We start from the raw sequence: 11,185 nt of genomic DNA on the forward strand, positions 1-11,185 counted from the left end.
GTCGTTGCCTTTTGGATCCATCCTTCTTATGGATCAGACTCCTTGTACTCAAGCACTTCTTTTCTTGTAAAAGAACATCTGGAGGCACATACTCTCTGGTATAATAAAATCAACATAAAACCCTAGAGCCCAGTATTATATCAACTTTGTGCAAATTTTGAGAGAACATAGCTTTGCCAAAGCCCTAGTTCCGAACCTTGACTCTGCTATGTATTCTATTTAATGTAAAACAATGCTTTTTAAGCAACCTTGCTTAAATTATTAACAAATTGGTTAAAGGGCACCTATTTAAACAAAAATGCAGCCTCCTCCAAAACCCCTTAGCTGCCCTTACCATCTCCATTATAGGTGCGTTTTCCACCATCAGAGGTAGAAAAAAGCTTTTACCAATTTGCTAATAATTTAGGGAAAGTAACAAATAGAAATGACATGAAGAATTGGCATAAAACTCTACAAACTAAACATTACTGGACTATATCAGTTATATTCGAGATAATAATAACTTACCCTTTCAACGCACTTTTTGATAGGAATCACCCGATGTTACTTTGTCCTTGAAGATGAATTAGCTTCTATTGATATGGTCTTCACCTATAGGATCCATCCATTGCATGGACTGGGCCCAAGGTACTTAAACATAGCAATAATACGATTTGCATATGCTCTTCACCTATAGGACCCATCCATCTTATGGACTCCCCCCTAGGTCTTAAATATATCTCTAACAAGATATGATCTTCACCTATAGGACCCATCATTGTTTAGATTGGGTCCTAGGAACTTATGCATATCTCTAACAAGATGATGTTCTAGTCGTTGCCTTTAGGATCCATCCTTCTTATGGATCAGACTCCTTGTACTCAAGCACTTCTTTTCTTGTAAAAGAACATCTGGAGGCAGATACTTTCTGGTATAATAAAACCAACATAAAACACTAGAGCACAGTATTATATCAACTTTGTGCAAATTTTGAGAGAACACAGCTTTGCCAAAGCCCTAGTTCCGAACCTTGACTCTGCTATGTATTCTATTTCATGTAAAACAATGCTTTTTAAGCAACCTTCCTTAAATTATTAACAAATTGGTTAAAGGGCACCTATTTAAACAAAAATGCAGCCTCCTCCAAAACCCCTTAGCTGCCCTTACCATCTTTATTATAGGTGCGTTTTCCACCATCACAGGTAGAAAAAAGCTTTTACCAATTTGCTAATAATTTAGGGAAAGGAACAAAGAGAAATGACATGAAAAAATAGCATAAAACTCTACAAACTAAACATTACTGGACTTTATCAGTTATATTCTAGATAATAATAACTTACCCTTTCAACGCACTTTTTGATAGGAATCACCCGATGTTGCTTTGTCCTTGAAGATGAATTAGCTTCTATTGATATGGTCTTCACCTATAGGATCCATCCATTGCATGGACTGGGCCCAAGGTACTTAAACATAGCAATAATAAGTTTTGCATATGCTCTTCACCTATAGGACCCATCCATCTTATGGACTCCCCCCTAGGTCTTAAAGATATCTCTAACAAGATATGATCTTCTCCTATAGGACCCATCATTTTTCAGATTGGGCCCTAGGAACTGATGCATATCTCTATCAAGATGATGATCTAGTCGTTGCCTTTTGGATCCATCCTTCTTATGGATCAGACTCCTTGTACTCAAGCACTTCTTTTCTTGTAAAAGAACATCTGGAGGCACATACTCTCTGGTATAATAAAACCAACATAAAACCCTAGAGCACAGTATTATATCAACTTTGTGCAAATTTTGAGAGAACATTGCTTTGCCAAAGCCCTAGTTCCGAACCTTGACTCTGCTATGTATTCTATTAAATGTAAAACAATGCTTTTTAAGCAACCTTCTTTAAATTATTAACAAATTGGTTGAAGGGCACCTATTTAAACAAAAATGCAGCCTCCTCCAAAACCCCTTAGCTGCCCTTACCATCTCCATTATAGGTGCGTTTTCCACCATCAGAGGTAGAAAAAAGCTTTTACCAATTTGCTAATAATTTAGGGAAAGTAACAAATAGAAATGACATGAAGAATTGGCATAAAACTTTACAAACTAAACATTACTGGACTTTATCAGTTATATTCTAGATAATAATAACTTACCCTTTCAACGCACTTTTTGATAGGAATCACCCGATGTTACTTTGTCCTTGAAGATGAATTAGCTTCTATTGATATGGTCTTCACCTATAGGATCCATCCATTGCATGGACTGGGCCCAAGGTACTTAAACATAGCAATAATACGATTTGCATATGCTCTTCACCTATAGGACCCATCCATCTTATGGACTCCCCCCTAGGTCTTAAATATATCTCTAACAAGATATGATCTTCTCCTATAGGACCCATCATTGTTTAGATTGGGCCCTAGGAACTTATGCATATCTCTAACAAGATGATGTTCTAGTCGTTGCCTTTTGGATCTATCCTTAATTTTGGATCAGACTCCTTGTACTCAAGCACTTCTTTTCTTGTAAAAGAACATCTGGAGGCAGATACTTTCTGGTATAATAAAACTAACATAAAACCCTAGAGCACAATATTATATCAACTTTGTGCAAATTTTGAGAGAACACAGCTTTGCCAAAGCCCTAGTTCCGAACCTTGACTCTGCTATGTATTCTATTTAATGTAAAACAATGCTTTTTAAGCAACCTTCCTTAAATTATTAACAAATTGGTTAAAGGGCACCTATTTAAACAAAAATGCAGCCTCCTCCAAAACCCCTTAGCTGCCCTTACCATCTCCATTATAGGTGCGTTTTCCACCATCAGAGGTAGAAAAAAGCTTTTATCAATTTGCTAATAATTTAGGGAAAGTAACAAATAGAAATGACATGAAGAATTGGCATAAAACTCTACAAACTAAACATTAATGGACTTTATCAGTTATATTCTAGATAATAAGAACTTACCCTTTCAACGCACTTTTTGATAGGAATCACCCGATGTTACTTTGTCCTTGAAGATGAATTAGCTTCTATTGATATGGTCTTCACCTATAGGATCCATCCATTGCATGGACTGGGCCCAAGGTACTTAAACATAGCAATAATACGATTTGCATATGCTCTTCACCTATAGGACCCATCCATCTCATGGACTCCCCCCTAGGTCTTAAATATATCTCTAACAAGATATGATCTTCACCTATAGGACCCATCATTGTTTAGATTGGGCCCTAGGAACTTATGCATATTTCTAACAAGATGATGTTCTAGTCGTTGCCTTTCGGATCCATCCTTCTTATGGATCAGACTCCTTGTACTCAAGCACTTCTTTTCTTGTAAAAGAACATCTGGAGGCACATACTTTCTGGTATAATAAAACCAACATAAAACCCTAGAGCACAGTATTATATCAACTTTGTGCAAATTTTGAGAGAACACAGCTTTGCCAAAGCCCTAGTTCCGAAACTTGACTCTGCTATGTATTCTATTTCATGTAAAATAATGCTTTTTAAGCAACCTTCCTTAAATTATTACCAAATTGGTTAAAGGGCACCTATTTAAACAAAAATGCAGCCTCCTCCAAAACCCCTTAGCTGCCCTTACCATCTCCATTATAGGTGCGTTTTCCACCATCAGAGGTAGAAAAAAGCTTTTACCAATTTGCTAATAATTTAGGGAAAGGAACAAAAAGAAATGACATGAAGAAATAGCATAAAACTCTACAAACTAAACATTACTGGACTTTATCAGTTATATTCTAGATAATAATAACTTACCCTTTCAACGCACTTTTTGATAGGAATCACCCGATGTTGCTTTGTCCTTGAAGATGAATTAGCTTCTATTGATATGGTCTTCACCTATAGGATCCATCCATTGCATGGACTGGGCCCAAGGTACTTAAACATAGCAATAATAAGATTTGCATATGCTCTTCACCTATAGGACCCATCCATCTTATGGACTCCCCCCTAGGTCTTAAAGATATCTCTAACAAGATATGATCTTCTCCTATAGAACCCATCATTTTTCAGATTGGGCCCTAGGAACTTATGCATATCTCTATCAAGATGATGATCTAGTCGTTGCCTTTTGGATCCATCCTTCTTATGGATCAGACTCCTTGTACTCAAGCACTTCTTTTCTTGTAAAAGAACATCTGGAGGCACATACTCTCTGGTATAATAAAACCAACATAAAACCCTAGAGCACAGTATTATATCAACTTTGTGCAAATTTTGAGAGAACATAGCTTTGCCAAAGCCCTAGTTCCGAACCTTGACTCTGCTATGTATTCTATTTAATGTAAAACAATGCTTTTTAAGCAACCTTCCTTAAATTATTAACAAATAGGTTAAAGGGCACCTATTTAAACAAAAATGCAGCCTCCTCCAAAACCCCTTAGCTGCCCTTACCATCTCCATTATAGGTGCGTTTCCACCATCAGAGGTAGAAAAAAGCTTTTACCAATTTGCTAATAATTTAGGGAAAGGAACAAAGAGAAATGACATGAATAAATAGCATAAAACTCTGCAAACTAAACATTACTGGACTTTATCAGTGATATTGTAGATAATAATAACTTACCCTTTCAACACTCTTTTTGATAGGAATCACCCGATGTTACTTTGTCCTTGAAGATAAATTAGCTTCTATTGATATGATCTTCACCTATAGGACCCATCCATTTTTGTATTTGGCCCTAGAAATTTTAATATATCTTTAACAAGATGTTGATTTAGTTTTTGCCTTTTGGATTTATTTTTCTTATTGATTACACTACTTCTACTGAAGCACTTCTCCTTTTCTTCTAAAAGGAGGCACATACTCTTGGTTATGTGAGAATATATCAGCAGAGAGCACATTATCCTAAGAACTTTATTAAAATCTTAGAAGAACACAGCTTTTCCAAAACCCTAGTTCGGAAACTTGAATATTCTATGTAGTATACTTAATGCAAATAATAGCTTTTTTGCAACTTTTCTTAAATTATGGAAACTCATGGTCCTCCAGCCATCACTTTCCAAGCTCCATTCTCGATATAGGTGCAGGTCCTAACGGTGTACCCCCACCTATCAGACAATGGGGACATATCCTAGCGATATGCCCCCATTGTCTCAGATGGGAGTACACCTTTAAACATAAAGTATCTCTAATAATATGTGTATAGCGTCTTTACTTTGGATGAGCGAACCCGAAAAAGTTTGGGTTCGCTGGGTTCGGCCAAACTTTAGGTCAAAGTTCGGTTTCGGGACCCTAACTTGACCCAGAACCCGTACCCTAATAAAATCAATGGGGACCCAAACTTCACTTTATTACTTTCCATTATAAAATGGTTTTAACAGAAAATAAAAGCATTTTAAGACAGAATGCTAAATAAAATGGCCATTGAGGGGTTAAAAATAATAAAGAAAAAACCTCATCCACTTGATCGCGCAGCCGGTATCCTCTTCTTTCCTCTTTCTGCAGGACCTGCAAAAGGACCTGTGATGACGTCACCGCGCTCACCACGTGGGGAACGCGGTGACGTCACCGCAGGTCCTTCTATCTTCATTCAGCAGGACCTGCAATGCTGTCACCGCGCTCACCGTGTGGTGAGCACAGTGACATCATCGCAGGTCTTTTTGCAGGTCCTGTAGAAAGAATAAAGAAGAGGATACCGGCTGCGCGATCAAGTGGATGAGGTGAGTTTTTAAAAAAATTATTTTTAACCCTTCAGTGGCTATTTTATTTAGCATTCTGTCTTAAGAATGCTATTATTTTCTGTTATAACCATGTTATAATGGAAAATAATAAAATCACCCGAACCCCGAACCCAAACTTCTGTGAAAAAGTGCAGTTCGGGTTCGCTCAACCCTAGTCTTTACCTATGGGACGCACACTTCATTTTTTGACTGTGTACTTAAACCTTTGGATTTGCAATTTTTTGTTTGTTTGTTTTTCACTCCCCGCCTTCCCAGAGCCATAAAGTTTTTATTTTTCAACGCTCATAGCTGTATAAGGGCTTTTTTTTATTGACAGTTGTTTTTTCTAATGGCACTATGAAATCTTGCATATGATATGGTGGGGAGCTGGAAAATAATTTCAAATGGGGTGGAATTGGAAAAAAAAATGCATTTCTGCCACAGTATTATGTTTTTTTTATGGTGTTTCCTATGCAGTAAAATTTACCTGTTTCCTTCATTCTCCAAGTCAGTGTGATTATAATGATACCACATTTGTATAGTGACACAGGGACACAACAAAGTCTCTTCAACACGGTTTATTGCTTATTCCAGCAAACTTAAAGTTCAGTTACAGCCGGATCGCAGCCGGGTCAGGTAATCAGTCCACAGGCCAGTGTTTGCTTTACACGTGCCTTGCAGTGTGTGTGTGATTTGCAGCCTCTCACTCAACAGACACACCCTGCTTCCTGCTGCTCATTTTTAAAACACAATCAAGGACATGAGCCACATATAAACCCTGGAGTGGAATGTGGGGGATAAGCACCCACCCAGCACTTTGCTTACTCCCAGTAAAATGTAGGCCAGGATAAGCTGATACCAGCTATTATAGGTAGCAACAGCGTCCACTATCTATCTTAGTGGACACTCTAGCTAGTGACTTCCACTCCACTAAAGCCAGGTACCTTGAAGGCATATCTCAGGTGAATCCGCTCTAATATGTTTCCTGCACCATTCTCAGAGACGCATACCTTCCTTCGTATATCAGGCCTGTCACTGCCTCACAATATACATAAATATATATATATATATTTACATACACACACACAGTGTATATATATATATTATTGTATTTATTTATTTAATTATTGTTTTATTTATTTTGATTTCGTGGAAAGGGGTGTGAGTAGAACTTGTATATAATTTAGAAATTTTTTAAAAAAACTTTTTTCTTTCTTTCTTTTTTTAAGTCAGCCTGGGTGATTAGAATTGGCAATCGTTAGATTGCCCATTGTGTTCTTTTGATGGCTATATAGCCATCATAGAACACACTATTTACTATATACTGTACCTATACAGTGTTGCCACCTACTTGCCTGTATTGGTATATACCAGTGATAGCTATCAGAGCCTTCTTAAGGCTCTGAGCTATCACAGGCATATAATAGGTCACTGATATCAGCCATGAAACGTGTCTGCACGATTTAGATGTATACTAATCGCATACATTTTCCCCAGGTCTCTGTTGCTTGGAATAGCAGAAACCTGGCGGCTATGGTGCCTGTTACACACGCGAGTGGGCGCCATCTTTAAAGTGCCTACTTCCGCTTTACATGTATGGCGGAGGTCGCAAAGAGGTTAAACATATCTCTAACAAGATGTTGATATAGTATTTTCCTATAGGATCCATCCTTCTTGTTACAGGGCTGAGATTCAGTCCTGTTTTGAAAATTAAATTAGACACATAATTGAAAGAGTAACCACTTGCCAGATGGTTCCATAGTCCTGACCCCACCCCTTCCTGTACTAACATCACAGATACAACAAATTCTGGGTAGGCAGGTGTTAATATAGTAGCAATACACCTAGCCACCGGGGCATTCCTCACCCAGGCCAGCTTCCTGTGAAGTCTTAGATGGAAGTAGTAGGACAATCTTATATTCTAAGGCTAAGTATCTGTCGTCTATATTGTTAGACTATAGGCCAGTGACATGGTGTACAGTATGTATACTGATATGACCATGATACTGAAAGTGTTTGTAACTGATTGTTTATATGTTGTAGTAAAATGTAGTTAAGTAAAGGTGTCTTTTATATTACATTTGCATGAGTTATTTGTTTTTCCTGGTGATTCCAAGGCTAAATATTGTAGCTATGTAAGCTATAAACTGAGAACAATCCCATGAACAATCCCAATCTCATTACACTGCTCTATGTAATATATATATATATATTGTAAGGGATCGTCTCTTTTCAGGGGGTCACACTCACAGATATCTCACCAGACAACGGATTTTCATGTCCAAACTGTGCATTTATTTTGACAGTCTTCTTATAAATGATAGTCCAGTTATACATCACTGGGTGGGGTGAGGTTCCCGCACCGCCAACACTTAAAACACAAATAAACTCCTGCCCGTCTAGGCACTACCTAAACAAAATACGTCCCTACTTCACTCATAGAGCTCAGTTCACACATGGACAACATATGCGGCTTTCCTTAGCCAACATCAATACTGCAGCCTCCAGGCTGTGGCAACTCCAGTACCTTTTGGGGGAGTGTGGCCCAGTAGTCCTCCAGACGCTGGGCGTGCAACCCTCCTTCTCTAGGTGTCGCTAGGTCCTCCAAACCTCAGGCTATTCAAAGCCTTGTGGCCTCTCAGTCCTCCTGACTGAGACCACACACAGAGCCTCTGCTTCACAAAACAGTCTCGCTCTCCCTCCACAGACTGACCTACTCTGAGGCGCTTTATGCAAGCCTGATTACAGCAGGCCTCACCTGCGATCACCTCAGGTAGAAAGGAAAACCCATACTGGAAGGGTGTGGACTGACAACTCCCTCTACCAAGCCTAGCCACCAGTCCAAGTAAAGTCCAGCCCAGAAAATGTATACAAAAATGTCTCAGCAAACTATGCTTTGCTGAGACTACTGCCACTCTCTGGATTTTACCTGTCTCCCCCATCTGAGGTACCTGAAGTGGGACAACACACCTTCTAGCACTGTTCACATTACCACAATATATATATATATATATATATATATATATATATATACTGAATCTATTATACAGTATAATAGATGCAGAGGACACAAATAAATAGTATATACAACTGTGTAATAATATGTGAGGTATGAGGTATAATAGATGCAGTGGACACAGATAAATAGTATATACAACTGTGTAATAATATGTGAGGTATGAGGTATAATAGATGCAGTGGACACAGATAAATAGTATATACAGCTGTGTACTGATATGTGAGGTATGAGGTATAATAGATGCAGTGGACACAAATATATAGTATATACAGCAGTGTACTGATATGTGAGGTATGAGGTATAATAGATGCAGTGGACACAAATAAATAGTATATACAGCTGTGTACTAATATGTGAGGTATGAGGTATAATAGATGCAGTGGACGCAAGTATATAGTATATACAGCTGTGTACTGATATGTGAGGTACGAGCTATAATTTATACCTCATACTTCACATATCAGTACACTGCTGGCCAGGAACAGGTAGTTGGAGGGGTTATGAATGGGGCATGGGGGCCCAATTTAGATTTTTGCTATGGGGCCCCCTGACCGTTATCAACTGATAATTGGTAATATTTTGCCCTTTTCTTACACGAGTAACTTCAGATATTGCTATTGATAATAATTATTGATATTAATAAGCAATATTTGCCCTCCTTTTGTATCTGGTCTCAGGTACTAAAACGAAAGTCAGGGAGGTTTATACAGTTTGGCCAAGTAGCAGAAGGATTTCTATATAATGTACATACAGTATATGTGGGTGTATTAAACAGAAACTAGGCCCTCACGGGCAGGGCCCTCTCTCCTTCTGTACCAGTTTGTAACTCGTCTTGTTTATGATTAGTGCAATTGTCTGTATTATGTAGGTATACCTCTTCTCATATGTACAGCGCTATGGAATGAATGGCGCTTTAATAATAAATAATAATAATAATACTACAATTAAAGAATGACAGCAGTATGAGAGTGCTTGTTAGAAAATGTATCAAATTCTGAGAGTAAGATTCAACATTTCTTTTTTTCAATGAATTACAATTTCCTCAGTTTGCCAGTGAAGAGGTAAAAACACTCAAGGATCTGAGTTGCATCTATTCATAACCACATCTATGTGATGAGAAATGTTCGATGATAAAATGCCACTTGTCCTCTTCCCCATTTAAATCCCACATTATTTAACCTGAGCTGGGTTCTTTGAATTAGAACAGGACAATACTCTTGCATTGTCGCCCAGAAGTATAGCTAGGCTTTCCTGTACCTAGCGGAAGGATTCAGATTTGCATCCCCCCACCACCACCACTGTGCCATTCAAATTTATATAAAGTTGGGGCAGTTAAGTGGCACGCGGGGCACACCACAGCAAATGTTTGTTTTTTACACTAAGCCACTCCCCTAACTATGCCCAATGCATAACTATACTCACCCAGTCCCACCTAATACAATCTGTCATAGGGTACATGGTGGTTCTAATACTCCTTGCCATAAACAAAAGAACTAACTGGTCCTACCTCATCCAAGGTGTTGCTGGCATCGACATGATGTCCAATGGATCTGGAACAAGGTCACTGCAATGAGAAAAAGAATAGTCACATAAGGAAGGGATGGTGACTGCATCTGGTAAATACCTACGAGGGGGCGCTGTGCTGGTCCTGTAAGAGCCATCCCAATGTATAACAGGATAATCGAGGCCTTTTCCCATGGTGCTACCACACAGTACTAATGCCTACATTGTGCCCACCTCACATGATTACACCTTTGTGCCCCTTCACAGTAGTTATGCTCACCTTTCTGCCCGTTCACAGTAATTATGTCCTCCTTGTGGCCCCTCGTTATGCTCACCTTTGCACCCCCCTCAAAGTAATTATGCCCATCTTTGTGCCCCTCACAGTAGGTATGCCCACAGTGTGTACCCCCCTCAAAGTAGTTATGCCCACTTTTGTGCCCCCTCACTGAAGTTATGCCCAGATATGTGCCCCCTCACACACACACACAAATACTTACCTGCTTCCCTGACAAATATAATACAGGTAAATATAATGCATTGCTGCTTCTTCAGTCATTTAAAGAGGACGTATTGCCTCTCCTAACATTTCTGTTTTAGTAAATAATTGTATTTCCCATGAAATAAAAATTTAGAAACACCTACTCTTATTACGGAATGTTTTGACATCCCTCTACTATTCCTACTGGAACTTTATGAATGAGTTGCCAACTGGGTGTTACCGTCACTGTATGGTATGAAATCGTCTAATTGGTGCTGTCAATGGCAAACTGTGCAGAGACAACCCCCCATCCTACCACCCAACCACCACACTAAATGGTAACACTCAGTAGGAAATAAATTCATAAAATTATAGTAGGAATAATAGAGCAATACCACACAAGTTGTATAAAAAGATGCTTTAAAATTGTTATTGCATGGTTAATGCAAGTAGTTACTAAAACAGACATGTCAGGAGAGGCAACAGGTCCTTTTTATGGCTGGGGAGGGAGTGACTTTTGG

This window comes from Bufo bufo, chromosome 3 (genome assembly GCF_905171765.1).
Source record: "Bufo bufo chromosome 3, aBufBuf1.1, whole genome shotgun sequence".
Classification (NCBI taxonomy): domain Eukaryota; kingdom Metazoa; phylum Chordata; class Amphibia; order Anura; family Bufonidae; genus Bufo; species Bufo bufo.